The sequence below is a fragment of the Vipera berus genome (assembly GCF_964194415.1).
Source record: "Vipera berus genome assembly, chromosome: 3".
Classification (NCBI taxonomy): domain Eukaryota; kingdom Metazoa; phylum Chordata; class Lepidosauria; order Squamata; family Viperidae; genus Vipera; species Vipera berus.
Window position 1 is genome coordinate 25,725,835 of NC_138204.1, and position 15,379 is coordinate 25,741,213.

A 15,379-nucleotide genomic window follows, 5' to 3' on the forward strand; every position below is an offset into this window, starting at 1 on the left:
AACAGAGGCAGAAGAGATTAAGAAGAGGTGGCAAAATTACACAGAAGAACTATACAAGAATGAGCTTAATGTCCCTGATAACCACGATGAGGTGGTCACTGACCTCGAGCTAGACATCCTAGAATGTGAAGTAAAGTGGGCCTTAGAAAAACTGAGCAACAACAAAGCTAGTGGAGGTGACAGTATTCCAGCTGAGCTATTCAAAATCTTAAAAGATGATGCAGTAAAAGTGCTACACTCAATTTGCCAGCAAATTTGAAAAACTCAATAGTGACCACAGGATTGGAAAAGATCAGTTTACATTCCAATTCCAAAGAAAGGCCGTGCCAAAGAATGTTCAAACTATTGCACCATTGCACTCATTTCACATGCTAGTAAAGTTATGCTTAAAATCCTACAAGCTAGACTCCAGCAGTATGTGGATTGAGAATTACCAAAAGTACAGGCAGGATTTCGAAGAGGCAGAGGAACTAGAGATCAAATTGCCAACATACGCTGGATCATGGAGAAAGCTAGGGAGTTCCAGAAAAACATCTACTTCTGCTTCATTGGCTATGCTAAAGCCTTTGATTGTGTGGATCACAACAAACTGTGGCAAGTTCTTAAAGAGATGGGCGTACCAGACCATCTTATCTGTCTCTTGAGAGACCTATATGCAGGTCAAGAAGCAACAGTGAGAACTGGACACGGAACCACTGATTGGTCCAAAATTGGGAAAGGAGTCCAGCAAGGCTGTATACTGTTGCCCTGCCTATTTAACTTATATGCAGAGCACATCATGAGAAAGGTAGGGCTAGATGAATCAAAAGTTGGAATTAAGATTGCCGGGAGAAATATCAACAACCTAAGATATGCAGATGATACCACTCTAATGGCAGAAAGTGAAGAAGAACTAAAGAGCCTCTTGTTGTGGGTGAAGAAAGAGAGTGCAAAAGTTGGGTTGAAACTGAACATTAAGAAAACCAAGATCATGGCATCCAGCCCTCTCAATTCCTGGCAAGTAGATAGGGAAGAAATAGAGGTAGTGACAGATTTTATTTTCCTGGGCTCCAAGATCACTGCAGATGGGGACTGTAGCCAAGAAATTAAAAGACGCTTGCTCCTGGGGAGGAAAGCCATGGCAAATCTAGACAGCACACTAAAAAGCAGAGACATCACCCTGCCAACAAAAGTGCGTATAGTCAAGGCCATGGTTTTCCCAACTGCAATGTATGGCTGTGAAAGTTGGACCATAAGAAAGGCTGAGTGCCAAAAAATTGAGGCCTTTGAATTATGGTGCTGGAGAAGACTCCTGCGAGTCCCTTGGACTGCAAAGCAATCAAACCAGTCAGTCCTAGAGGAAATCAACCCTGACTGCTCTTTAGAAGGCCAGATCCTGAAGTTGAAACTCAAATACTTTAGCCATCTAATGGGAAGGAAGGACTCACTGGAGAAGAGCCTAATGCTGGGAAAGATTGAGGGCAATAGAAGAAGGGGATGACAGAGAATGAGGTGGCTGGATGGAGTCACTGAAGCAGTAGGCGTGAGCTTTAATGGACTCCAGAAGATGGTAGAGGACAGAAAGGCCTGGAGGAACATTGTCCATGGGGTCACGATGGGTTGGACATGACTTCGCATCTAACAACAACAACAGCTTGGCCTATTAATGTTGGTACGGGGTGTTGCTTCTTCATAGTTCCTTGATCAGGCTTTATTTACTATTTGTTTGTCTGAGTTGGTACCCTTATTCTTTGAGTATTGCATACTGCTTGATTGTTTGTGTGATGATGTCAATCCCCACTTATCTAAGTATTGATTGATTGCTGGCCAGGAACTTCCTGGAATTTGGGAATTTAGCTTGGTTTTGGATGCTCATATTTGCACAATTGAAACCATGGTTAAATATGTCCATGTTTTGTGTACCGTATATACTTGAGTATAAGCCGAATTTTTCAGCCCACTTTTTGGGCTGAAAAATCCACTTTGGCTTATACTCCAGTGAACAAAAAAAAGAACTTACCGAGGACTTGCGCGCGGCCGAGCTACTTTGCCTGACGCTGCTGGGGTCGCGTCTCGGCCGGGGCCTTGCAGGATCCGGCCCGGGCGCCTCTGCTCGCCCTCAGCAGCACCTGGCCCGGAATCACATGCGAAACAAGTCCGGCAGAGGAGCCGGAGCGGCGAGCAGAGGCGCCCGGCCCAGATCCTGCAAGGCCCGGCCGAGACGCGCCCCCAGCAGCGGAGCTGCTCCGGGTCCTCTGCCGGGCTTGTTTTGCATGTGAGCTACTTTGCCTGACGCTGCTGGGGTCGCGTCTCGGCCGGGGCCTTGCAGGATCCGGCCCGGGCGCCTCTGCTCGCCCTCAGCAGCACCTGGCCCAGAATCACATGCGAAACAAGCCCGGCAGAAGAGCCGGAGTGGCGAGCAGAGGCACCCGGCCCAGATCCTGCAAGGCCCGGCCGAGACGCGCCCCCAGCAGCGGAGCTGCTCCGGCTCCTCTGCCGGGCTTGTTTTGCATGTGAGCTACTTTGCCTGACGCTGCTGGGGTCGCGTCTCGGCCGGGGCCTTGCAGGATCCAGCCCGGGCGCCTCTGCTCGCCCTCAGCAGCACCTGGCCCAGAATCACATGCGAAACAAGCCCGGCAGAGGAGCCGGAGCGGCGAGCAGAGGCGCCCGGCCCAGATCCTGCAAGGCCCAGCCGAGACGCGCCCCCAGCAGCGGAGCTGCTCCGGCTCCTCTGCCGGGCTTGTTTTGCATGTGAGCTACTTTGCCTGATGCTGCTGGGGTCGCGTCTCGGCCGAGGCCTTGCAGGATCCGGCCCGGGCGCCTCTTCTCGCCCTCAGCAGCACCTGGCCCGGAATCACATGCGAAACAAGCCCAGCAGAGGAGCCAGAGCGGCGAGCAAAGACACCCGCCCGGATCCTGCAAGGCCCCGGCCGAGACGCGCCCCCAGCAACGGAGCCGCTCCGGCTCCTCTGCCGGGCTTGTTTTGCATATGAGCTACTTTGCCTGACGCTGAGAAGACCCGCTTGGGCACTCGGGTTGGTGTCAGTCTCCGCAGGCCCTTCTCGTTTCCAGGAACGTCAAGTGCGCTTGGCTCCCCACCCCCACGGCAGGGCAGGGCAGGGCAGGGCAGAGACTTGCTCGCCCTTCTGACGGCCCTGAAGGGAAACGAAGGGCTTGCAAACTCCCCGCGAGAAGCTGGGCGAAGTGCGCGGCTGGGCGAGTGTGTGCCTGCGCGCGTATTTACGAAAGAAACGCTCCGAGAGTTCTTCTTTCTCCGCCCCCTCGGGGGGAACTCTAGCTCGGGCTCGCTCGCGCGCAATTCTCTCTCTCTCTCTCTCTCCGCCGTGGCGATGGTGGGGTGCCAAGGTAACCTGAGAACGCGGCAGGGAAGAGCCATATTTAACTACCCTGTTCCCTGATTTCCGTGTGGCAGACCCGTATGTGCCAGCTCTCGGGTCTCTGGGGACTGGCGGCTGATTAGGCTGGGCCTTCGGCCGTCCGCAGCTGAGGCGGCAGTGGCGGCGGCAGAATCTGATGCCGAGGCAGCGGGAAAGAGTTTCTCAAAAGCCCCGAGGGCTCCCGAGGAAGGCATTGGGGAGGAGGAGCTTTGCACCTTGGAGACACGATGGAGCCGCTGTGACGGTTACTCCAGAGAGAGTTGCACGAAGCCAAGGCGTCTCTCTTCCTCCTCCTCACCGTTTCCTTTGCTTTTCTTCGTGCTTTTTATTCCTCTGCGGAACTCTGCTGCTGGATTTTTCAGCAACTGCTGTAGCCGCACTTCTCTTCTCGGCTCCGAAAATAGGGATTTCTACTCTCTTCTTGGTCACTTTGCTGGGATAAAATGCCATTTCTGGCTCTGGGTGTGTAAATTGAGAGGCAATCTGGATATAAATTCTAACTAGCACCCGAAGTTGAAGTCATTAGAGATGCGTCAGGCAAAGTAGCTCACATGCAAAGAAGCCCGGCAGAGGAGCTCGCCGCTCCGGCTCCTCTGCCAAGAAGAGCCCGAGCTAGAGTTCCCCCCAAGGGGGCGGAGAAAGAAGAACTCTCGGAGCGTTTCTTTCGTAAATACGCGTGCAGGCACACACTCGCCCAGCCGCGCACTTCGCCCAGCTTCTCGCGGGGAGTTTGCAAGCCCTTCATTTCTCTTCAGGGCCGTCAGAAGGGCGAGCAAGTCTCTGCCCTGCCCTGCCCTGCCCTGCCCTGCCGTGGGGGTGGGGAGCCAAGCACGCTTGACGTTCCTGGAAACGAGAAGGGTCTGCGGAGACTGACACCAACCCGAGTGCCCAAGCGGGTCTTCTCAGCATCAGTCAAAGTAGCTCACATGCAAAACAAGCCCGGCAGAGGAGCCGGAGCAGCTCCGCTGCTGGGGGCGCGTCTCGGCCGGGCCTTGCAGGATCTGGGCCGGGCGCCTCTGCTCGCCGCTCCAGCTCCTCTGCCGGGCTTGTTTCACATGTGATTCCGGGCCAGGTGCTGCTGAGGGTGAGCAGAGGCGCCCGGGCCAGATCCTGCAAGGCCCCGGCCGAGACGCGACCCCAGCAGCGTCAGGCAAAGTAGCTCACATGCAAAACAAGCCCGGCAGAGGAGCCGGAGCAGCTCCGCTGCTGGGGGCGCATCTCGGCCGGGCCTTGCAGGATCTGGGCCGGGCGCCTCTGCTCGCCGCTCCGGCTCCTCTGCCAGGCTTGTTTCGCGTGCAAGCTACTTTGCCGGCCGCTGCTGAGGGAAGATCTCTGGAGAGGAGCATAAGGTGAGCTGCTGCATTTCCCAGCCTCGGCTTATACTCGAGTCACTAACTTTTTCCATTTTGGGGGGGTAAAATTAGGGGTCTCGGCTTATATTCGAGTCGGCTTATACTCAAGTATATACGGTAATTAAAAATGTTTACCTTCTGACTATAAGTTGGTGTTCATGGATGTGCTCAACCACCCGCAGGCACACATAGATACAAAGTTTTGAATGCTATGTAAATGTTTATAAGACAATTAAAAAGCTTAATAGAAAAGAAAAAGACCAAAATACCTCCTTGCTTGCAACCAATACCCAGAAAACAGAGATTAAACACCAGGATCAACACCAGACAAACAATCCAACAGTATACAACAGCCTAATCAAGGACACCAACACTGACAGGGCAAGCTACTGTACATAAACAGAGAGCAAATCCCATTCCCTTCTAGCACTGAAGATGTTATTTAGTTGGTAATGAAACATCTGCAAGCAAACAACCAAGTCAGAGAGTACGAAGGGCTCCACAGTTAATCCTAAATGTCTGGCCAGGTTATTTTGCCAATACTCTTCTGGACTTGTGTTTTACACTGAACAATCCTAATTATTACAGAGAAATTTTCATTAGAGATGATAAATAAAATTTGACATAAACAAATACAAGACAAACAAAGGAGAGGTAGACAAATTTGTACTGTTGGCAAAACAAGTTTACATCTTTGCTTTAGGGAACATATTTTTAGGAAACATATATTTAGGAATATATATTAAATTCACATGAATCGCCTTAGCTTTCATTTCAATTAGCTTATGGGATAAATTTTTAATTTTGTAACAAAAACTTTGGAAATGACAAGGCATTTGAAGCTTCTTTACAAGAATGTACTGAGATTTCTTGGCCAGCAGCATATTAGGCAAACTTTCAAATGAACACTTACTCATTGTTCTTACAATGAAATGCAAAGCTGTCCCAGGCTTATATTCCATTAAATAGGTAACAATGTAGGAAGAAACTTCTTTCACTTTTATTATCTGTGACTCTAAGGAAATCCAAATGAGAAAAGCTTTGAACCCTTGCTGACCAAGACAAGGCTGTACATCAGCATTTTTCAAACTTGGAAACTTTAAGATGTACAGACTTTAACTTTCAGAATTCTCCAGCCAGCATGTGGAATATGTGCTAAATATATTTTGAGGGCAGCTAGTTTGGAAAAAAATAGTATGGCTTTGAAATGTTATACTGATAACATTGCAGAGTACAAAAGAGCAGCACCAGCAGTTCTTGAGGCCCAAAGGGTGGCCCATCACTGCTCTACAAGTTACAGTGGCTGTTGGTTTGCTTCTGGGTGCAATTCAAGGTATTGGTAATCACCTTTAAAGCCCTTCATAGCATATGTCCAGGCTACTTGAGGGACCATCTCATTCCACTGGGAATGACCCACCCCACCTGTCCTGGCATAGAAGGAGGCAGGCTACATTGCCTAGGATATTCTGGCTGGCAGAGTTCAGGAGAAGAGCTTGTCTGCCATCAAGATGGAACATCTCCGGAGTGAAGTTGGCTCCAACCCTCCTGATCTTCTGCAAAGAGCTTAAAGACATGGCTCTTCCAGTTGGTTTGGGCTCCAAAGCAGGGGCTTCCCATTGGGAGGTGGTTGATAAATTCATAACATATCTCACTTCCCTCCTATTCTTTTAGCTAGGGCTGTGCATTAGGATTTTGTATTTCTGTATTTTTGTAATATTTCATTTATATGGTTTTAGCTTTTTAATATTTTAATATTAACCAGAGATCCCCCAGGGTAAGATGGGTGGCCAATAAATTTAACAAACAAACAAGCAAAGGTAAAAGGTGATAATGCAAATAATCTGCAAGCTCTAGTACTGTCAAGGAGCACAGTGACAAAACTGATATAATGACAACACATTCAGCAACCAGCCTAAGAAATGACAATTAAGACACTGAGGTAGTGAATAGCTGTTGCCTTTTAGGATTGGATAATATGGATACCTAAGAAAGCAAACAAATTGATCAAAGTACAAATCGATCCAGAGGTCTCACTCAAGGCACAAATGACCAGGATCAATTTACCATATTTTGGAAATATATTGAGAAGACCAATATTCTTGTTCATAATGCTGGGAAAGGGAGATGGGAGGACAAGAAAAGGATGGCTAGCAGAAAGGTGGATGGACTCAATTATTGCAGCTAGAAGTACACCACTGAAGATGTGAAGTACCACTTTGGAAGGAAGCTCATCCTGGAGAAGCTCTGTCTATGTGATTAAAACTTGATGCAACAGTCCATCAGACAACCTATCTTCAGCAACTAGTAGTGAGAGAAAATACAGAATTCTTCTGGCCACAGGTAATTCTGGGAAGTGATGAACTGGAGCCTCTGAAGCTGATTGTCCATAGCTGATCTAGGATATCAGCATACCTCCTGTACCTCTCAATGTAACGATGTGACTTGTCCAGCTCATTTCTACTCCTATTCCACCTTCAAGGCCAGGCAAGTAGTTTTCTACTTCCAAAATAACAAGTGTGTGTGTGTGTGTGTGTGTGTGTGTGTGTGTATCTAAGTGTAGCAAGAGTTAAGCTGCTGGACTGGAATTTTGTAGCTCTTCATCCATGAATCTACTACACAGGGCTATTGAAGAGATAAAACTGGAAGCAGGAATGCAGTTGAGACATTCCAGCTTCTAGAGGAAACTAATGCAAATCTAATATACAGTATAAATATTTTTCTATTGTGAGCAGTTAGTTAGTTAAGTACCTTTAGTCTGAGAAGATAACCAAGCAATGGCAGGAATAGAAGTCAATACGAAGATAACCATTACAGACAAAAACTGATGCAAAACAAAATCACTGCCAATTAATAGGAAAAGAACTTGATAAACAACAACTTCTAATTAATGGTCCATAATAGCAACTTAATAGAGATGCAGGGAATCATGGAGGTTGATGATTCTGATGAGTAACAGAGCACCATCTAATCACCATTCATAATTATAAAAACTATCAATGAGAATAAAATGTGGCTTTATGCTCATTCCATTCCATTCATCTGTTTATTTGCTTTGCCAAGAGGTGGTGAATAATGGTGTGGGATTGTGTCACTCTGCTGTCTCCATCTATAGTCTTAACAGCCTCAGTATAAATGACTCTGATGGGTTGGGAGAAAGAGAAGTACAGCTAGATCACACCAGACTGGGAGAGGCTGTTTTAAAGGAAGTGGAAGAGTCAGTTTAAAAATATTATTAATATTTTGATGAACAACAATCTTCATTCAAATCTGGATCTTCGTCTCCCAGCAAAGCAAACAAATCTGAGAATAGAATAGAATAGAATAGAATAGAATAGAATAGAATAGAATAGAATAGAATAGAATAGAATAGAATAGAATAGAATAGAATAGAATAGAATAGAATAGGAATAGAATAGAATAGAATAGAATAGAATAGAATAGAATAGAATAGAATAGAATAGAATAGAATAGAATAGAATAGAATAGAATAGAATAGGAATAGAGCTGGAAGGGACCTTGGAGGTCTTCCAGTCGGGACCCCTGCTCAAGCAGGAGAACCTATACCATCTCAGACAAGTGCCCATGATTTCTGAAGGCAAGCTTTTCCACTGGTTAATTGTCCTCACTGTTAGGAACTTTTTCCTTAATTCCAGATTGCTTCTCTCTTTGATCAGTTTCCAACCATTATTTCTTGTCCTGCCCTCTGGTGCTTTGAAGAATAATTTGACCTCTTCTTTGTGGCAACCCCTCAGATACTGGAATGCTGCTATGATGTCACCCCTATTTCTTCTCTTCTTTAGACTAGCCAAACCCAAGTCCTGCAGCAGTTCTTCATATGTTTTAGTCTACAGGCCTTTCATCATCTTAGTTGCTCTTCTCTGAACTTTTTCCAAGGTCTCCACATCTTTTTTGTAGTATGGTTACCAAAATTGGTTGCAGTATTCCAGATGTGGTCTCACTAGGATTTTATAAAGTGGTACTAATACTTCACATGATCTTGATTCTATGCCTCTGTTTATACAACCCAGGACTGTATTAGCTTTTTTGTTTGCTGCTGCACACTGCTGGCTCAGAGTCAAGTGATTGTCCACTAGGACTCCAAGGTCCCTCTCACAGTTACTGTATTTGAGCCAAGTCTCACCTAATCTGTACTTATATCTTTGATTTTTCCTGCCTAAATGTAAAACTTTGCTTTTCTTACATTAAAACTCAGTTTGTTGTATAAGGCTCTTATTTGCCTTAACAAAAGAAAAACACTCAACCTAGTTACATACAAAATAAAGACAGTCCAAATCAATGGTATTTGTCAAGAATTAATGCTCAGTAAAATCATTTAAAGCATCTCTAATTTGTATCAACCCATTCACTATTTAACAATTTGGTAGTTAAATGGCATTTTACAAGATTCCAACTTTAAAGGAGTCTCAACTTGTTTTACGAGTCCTTGGTCAGTGTGTATTTGAATTCTATTTTTTGCTTTATTGACAGCATTTTTATTGTTTTAATTGATTGATGTTAGCTGCTCAGAGTTTGCATACAAAATGGGTAGCCACATAATTTGGCCTTCACATAACTGTTAACAAAACTGCATTAATAAGGAAGCAGTAACTCAAGATTTGATTGATATAGGACTCAACCTTGTACCGTTTTTATTATGCAAAATAACCACAGATATTTTGCAACATCTTTTGTGTTAGATAGTTTGTCAGTTGCACATTGATTATGAAATACAGGATGTGATCTAAAGACATTCCAAAATTATCCCATAATATTTTAAAATATCACTAGTATGTCATATATAAAAGAGTGTAGCCCAAACAAGGAATGTTGCAAATTCAAAAATCAAGCTGCATTAAATTGATCAACCTTTCATCATGTTCAGTAGCTATTGCCAAATAATGCTCAACACACAAGCACACAGACAAAACCAATTTAGCCTCCATTTACAAGAAATTCCATGATGGAAATTTCCCCAATTTCATTAAATATTGTAACTAGAAAAATTAAGCAGGATTACATTTATTAGTTCTTGAATAGGAGATTCCCCAGGAAATTCATAACTTCTAGGGAAGTTGGAAAAGCATCCCAGAAGACAGCAATGGCCAATCTTTTGTATGATTGCTGCCAAGAAAGTGACAAGGATGCATCTATATAGCTACTAGGACTCAACTTGAAGGAGACCTTTAGCTACAGTGACATGTAGACTAACTTGGACAGCTATATAAAGACAGATGTATTACAGCATCAAGATATTTATTTTTTTAAAGACACTTCTCATTTATAATGGAGCTAGACACTCAAAAAATTAGAGAATACATAATACTTAAAATGCAATACATATACATACTGGAAAGATTAAGAAATGCTTGAAGGCTTATAGTGACGAGTATAGGCATACATTGTACAGCAACACAAAGCTTTGGCTGTTGTGGATCATAGTCAAAAATTGAACATTTATTCTCGTACAGTATGACCAGGGTGTCTTGCCTTCCTCCATAGAAAGAAACCCATCTTCATCATGCAATTATTGACAGATTTTATTCCTCAGAGCCTGGGGACTGATATGCAATGAGTCTTAATATTCCAGGAAGACCATGATTCCCCCTCCAGAATTCAATGGATAAAGAAGCTCCAAATCTTTGGTTTTTATATCCCATGAGTGAAAGATGAAAGTGAAAAAAAGAGAAAATTTGGATAATGACAACCTCAGACAACACACAGGTCAGAGTGCAGATGAAACCATCAAAACAGTAAAGGAATTCATCTTCCTGAGCTCTAAAATAGGCCAAAGTGGTGACTGAAGCCCTGAGATCACAAGACATATAGCACTTGGAAGAACAGCAATGTCTAGCATGAATGACATCTGGAAGAGTAAAGATATCAGCCTCACAAACAAGTGCAGATTAGTTAACACAATAAGTTTTCCAATTGCTACTTATGGCTGCAAGATGTGGACTCTGAAAAAGGCAGATATAAGGGTGGACACCTTTGAACTGTGGTTCTGAAGGCAACTATTACACATCCCATGGACTTCAAAAATAACAAAGAAGTCCTAGACCAGGGCTGTCAAACTTGCAATGTCATGTGACGTGTCACAACATATCGTGACTTTTTTCCCATTGCCGGCAATTGGGTGGGTGCAGTTTCACCATGACACATCCGGCCTGTGGGCCGGCAGTTTGACACCCCTTTCCTAGATAGACCAAACCTCACCAAAAATATCACTTGAAGCCAAGATCATCAAAGAGACGCTGTTATACTTAGGTCATGTCATGAGAGTGACTCACTCAAAAAGTCAATCAAGCTGGGAGTGATCAGCAGAAAAAGGAGAAGCGGTCACCTTAGTACCAGCTGGCTGGACACTATAAAGAATGACACCAGGATGACCATGGTGGATCTGAAGAGGCAATGTGAGCAGAGGGGCATGGAGAGTCCTGATCCATAAAGTGGCCAAGGGTCGGACACAACTGAATGGCTGATGATGACAAATGTCAATTTAAAAAAAGCCCATGCTGCTGGGTCTATAACCAAGAGTTTCTTCATCTTCTCCATGCACAGAGACATGAGGTCATGAGACAGAGCCTTTTCTTCATAGTAACCTGCTGAGCTGAGCATTCTTCTCTATTTAATTGGTAGTTCTGCAGCCAAACTCATAGCCCAGAAGTTATCAGAGACTGTAATTCTCCTTTCTGCATTACTAAGCAGCCATGGTGTTTAATAGCTTTAAAAGAGACCTAGAAATAGTGTACATAAAAGCAGCAGTTCTAAGTTTTTCCACCATCTTTACTCCAGGTTGAACAAAGGGGAGACTCTAGCTATCCATCTGCAGCAAAATGCAGCAAAAAGGACATGCTTTTCTGTTTGAAGGTATCCACCCACCTATTGGTAAATTAAGCTGCTTTAAAAGATAAAACTACTGTAGAAAAGATAAAACGTGCAGATGGTTAATAGATTTCCCAGACCTGAAAAAATTTAAGAAGATGATCAGATTTCAGGATTCCTCATAAAAAGAGTAGATTACTCTCCAAAGTGATTAACTGAAAAGTAAAGCATGACGAGAACATATAAGCAAATGAAATGTTTAGCTTTTGTTGCTATACTGAATAGGAGGTGAAAGGTGGTGACAATAACAGATTCCATTGGAAGGAGTAGAAAAAGCTATCTTAATCTATTTTATGGTTTATATGTCATGGTACCGTAGCAATCCTTCCCCTATCAAACTTTTAGATCAATTTGCCCAAGCTATGAGATCATATCATATTAATACATTATCAGTTTCAGAGTTATGGAGCTTAACTGGACTTTAGAATCTTTGCCAGATATCAAAGTTCAACTGTGAAAATATCAAAAGAAGTCCAATATTTGAACTGTGAAAAATAGCAGAATACGTATACATTTGAAAGGAGAAATGTTTTCTAGAAGGCTAGGTTCTCTCTCCTGTCTATTTTTAAAGATTAAAGGGACCTTGGAGGTCATCTAGTCCAACCCCCTGCTCAGGCAGGAAACCCTATACCATTTCAGACAAATGGTTGGCCAGTCTCTTCTTAAAAACCTCCAGTGTTGGAGCATTCACCACTTCTGGAGGCAGGTTGTTCCACTGGTTAATTGCTCTAACTGTCAGGAAGTTTCTCCTTAGTTCTAGGTTGCTTCTCTCCTTGACTAGTTTCCATCCATTGCTTCTTGTCCTGCTTTCAGGTGCTTTGGAGAATAGCTTGACTCCCTCTTCTTTGTGGCAGCCCCGAGATATTGGAACACTGCTATCATGTCACCCCTCACCCTTCTCTTTGTTAAACTACATACCCAATTCCAGCAACCGTTCCCTATATGTTTTAGCCTCCAGTCCCCCAATCATCTTTGTTGCTCTTCTCTGTACTCTTTCTAGAGTCTTGACATCTTTTTTACATCGTGGTGACCAAAATTGGATGCAGTATTCCAGGTGTGGCCTTACCAAGGCATTGTAAAGTGGTATTAGTACTTTATTTTTTTATTTTTTATTTTAATTCCATTTATATCCCGCCCTTCTCCGAAGACTCAGGGCGGCTTACAAGCTTAGCAGTAGCCTTCATTCTATGTATATGCCTGCTTATTAGGGCTTCACGTGATCTTGATTCTATCCCTCTATTAATGCAGCCTAGCACTGTGTTGGCTTTTTTGGCAGCTGCAGCACACTGCTGGCTCATATTTAAGTGATTGTCCACTAGGACTCCAAGATCCCTCTCACAGTTACTACTATTGAGCAAGGTACCACCTATATTATACCTGTGCATTTGATTTTTCCTGCCTAAATGTAGAACCTTACTTTTTCACCATTGAATTTCATTTTGTTAGATAGTGCCCAGTGTTCGAGTCTGTCCAGATCCTCCTGTATTTTAAGCCTATCTTCTGGAATATTGGCTATTCCTGCCAGCTTGGCATCGTCTGCAAATTTGATGAGTTCCCTATCTATCCCCTCATCCAAATCGTTGTTGAAGATGTTGAATAGCACTGGGCCCAGAACAGAGCCCTGGGGCACTTCCTTCCATGTAGATGCAGTTCCTTTTGAGGACCACACGCTGAGTATGGCCTGTCAGCCAGCTATGAATCCATCTGGTGGTGATGCTGTCTAACCCACATTTTTCTATCTTATCAAGTAGTAGGTTGTGATCTACTTTGTCAAATGCCTTACTGAAGTCCAAGTAAATTATATCTACAGCATTCCTCTGGTCCACTAATTTTGTCACTTGGTCAAAGAATGCAATAAGATTTGTCTGGCATGATCTGTTTTTGACAAACCCATGTTGGCTTTTAGTGATAACTTTGTTTGCATCAAGGTGTTCGCTGATTTGTTGTTTGATTATCTTTTCCAGAATCTTCCCAGGTATTGAGGTCAGGCTGATAGGTCTGTAGTTTCCTGCATCTATTTTTTTCCCTTTTTTGAAGATGGGAACTACATCAGCTCTCTTCCAGTCCTCTGGTAATTCCCCAGTGCTCCAGGATCTATGAAAAATATAGTTCAGTGGTTCTGAGATCACGTCTGCCAGTTCCTTGACAACCTTGGGGTACAATCCATCTGGTTCTGGTGATTTGAACTCATCTAGGCTGGACAGCTACTCACTTACCATTTTCTTGCCTATCTTAACTTGCGTTTCTATTCTGTTTTTTATGGCACTGGTTTTGGTAGGTTGGACTGTTTTTTTCCCTTTGTGTAAAGAGAGATGCAAAAAGTGAAAGGACAGAATGTTATTTTACTAAAACCTATCCTGTGAGGAGCAACAACATAGCTATAATCTCACCATCTCACTTCATCCTCTCAACCACTGGATAAAGTTGAAAAAGAGGGCAACAAGGTCCCAAATTGCTGCATCAGTCACTAATTTGCAGACCTTACAGTGAAAGATGGAAGAAGGGTATCCAGCTGTTGCTTCTTGTAAGGCATGGTTAGCAGAGGCTTGGTCAGGCCAAGAGTTATAAATGACTTTTAAGTAGCATGAGGAAGAGAGGCAGGCAAGAAAAAAACAACACCCGTGTGGGAAAATTTTGTTTGAGTGTAAGCTATAAATTAAAACTGATTTCATATAGATTTAAATAGCATGACATATTAAATATAATAGAACACTTCTACGTGGATTTAATAATTTCCCCTTTTATTACATTAAAACAAACATTAGGACACCTGGAGAGACTCAGGTTTTACCAGCTTGATGTATACAAATAAGCAGTAATTGAATTATTAGGGAAGTTCATTAGTTACATCAGTTTCTTATACAGTGCAGCATTCTGTCTTCCATAATAAATTGTAAAATACCTCATTTATTTATTTATTTATTTTAATTCCATTTATATCCCGCCCTTCTCCGAAGACTCAGGGTGGCTTACAAGCTCATGCTTACAAGCTCATGCTTCACTGAATTGTATCTTACCATAAATTTTGTAAGATAAGGCTAACAAAGCCTGCTCACATAGATAGAATACAACAAATAAAAGAATGCACAAGCTACACTATTTTTACAACACAACTAGACAATACAGTGAAATGTTTTCTCTTTAAAACACACCTAGCTGCTCAGCTAATGCACCTCACTAAAAAGTTGTTCTGTTTCCAAAGCAATCACTAGCAATGTAAATAATAAAAAAGGCAGTAACACTCCCCAATTGCTACCAAATGATACAGGTATTAAAATAGTTACACTTTAGTAACTCGCTCCCAGTATTTGCCATTCAGCTCATCTTACCTGAAGTGGTTCACCCGATCTCAGCAATTTGTGGACTTTGAAAGAAGCATGAGATTGAATTCAGCAGGTAACTAAGTACAGATACTGCTCCACCCACTTCAGCCTGATACTTCCTGTTTTCCTAATACTTGAGGGGATGGGAGGAGCCTACACTGCAAGCATCATTAGTGTGTTGCAATCAGAGCTTCTGGAATAGTCAGAAATCTACCCAGGTTTTCTTTCATCATAAGCCTATCTGACTGCATATGTTTCAGCTTGTTGTCACTTTAATTCACTTTGTTATGCTCTTTTCATGCATAAGGTAATGATCAGATCTGAACTGGTAGGAAAGGGTTCTGGATTGTTCAAATAAGTTTCGATCAGTTTCAAGAAGCAAGGTTTTTCTAAATAAATAAAAAGTAAGCAGCTTAGGTGGCCTTAAAAATTGCTTTTAGCAAAA

At 43.3% G+C, this 15,379-nt stretch overlaps 1 protein-coding gene across 1 annotated transcript in view; it reads right to left on the reverse strand.

Annotated features, from left to right (window-relative positions):
* Positions 1 to 15,028, reverse strand: part of LPIN3 (lipin 3) — a 49,308-nt gene extending 34,280 nt beyond the window's left edge. The window contains exon 1 of the mRNA XM_081323128.1: positions 14,941 to 15,028. The gene's annotated coding sequence lies outside the window, so the exon portion shown is untranslated. The remainder of the gene's footprint in view (positions 1 to 14,940) is intronic.
* Between the last annotated feature and the right edge of the window lie 351 nt (positions 15,029 to 15,379).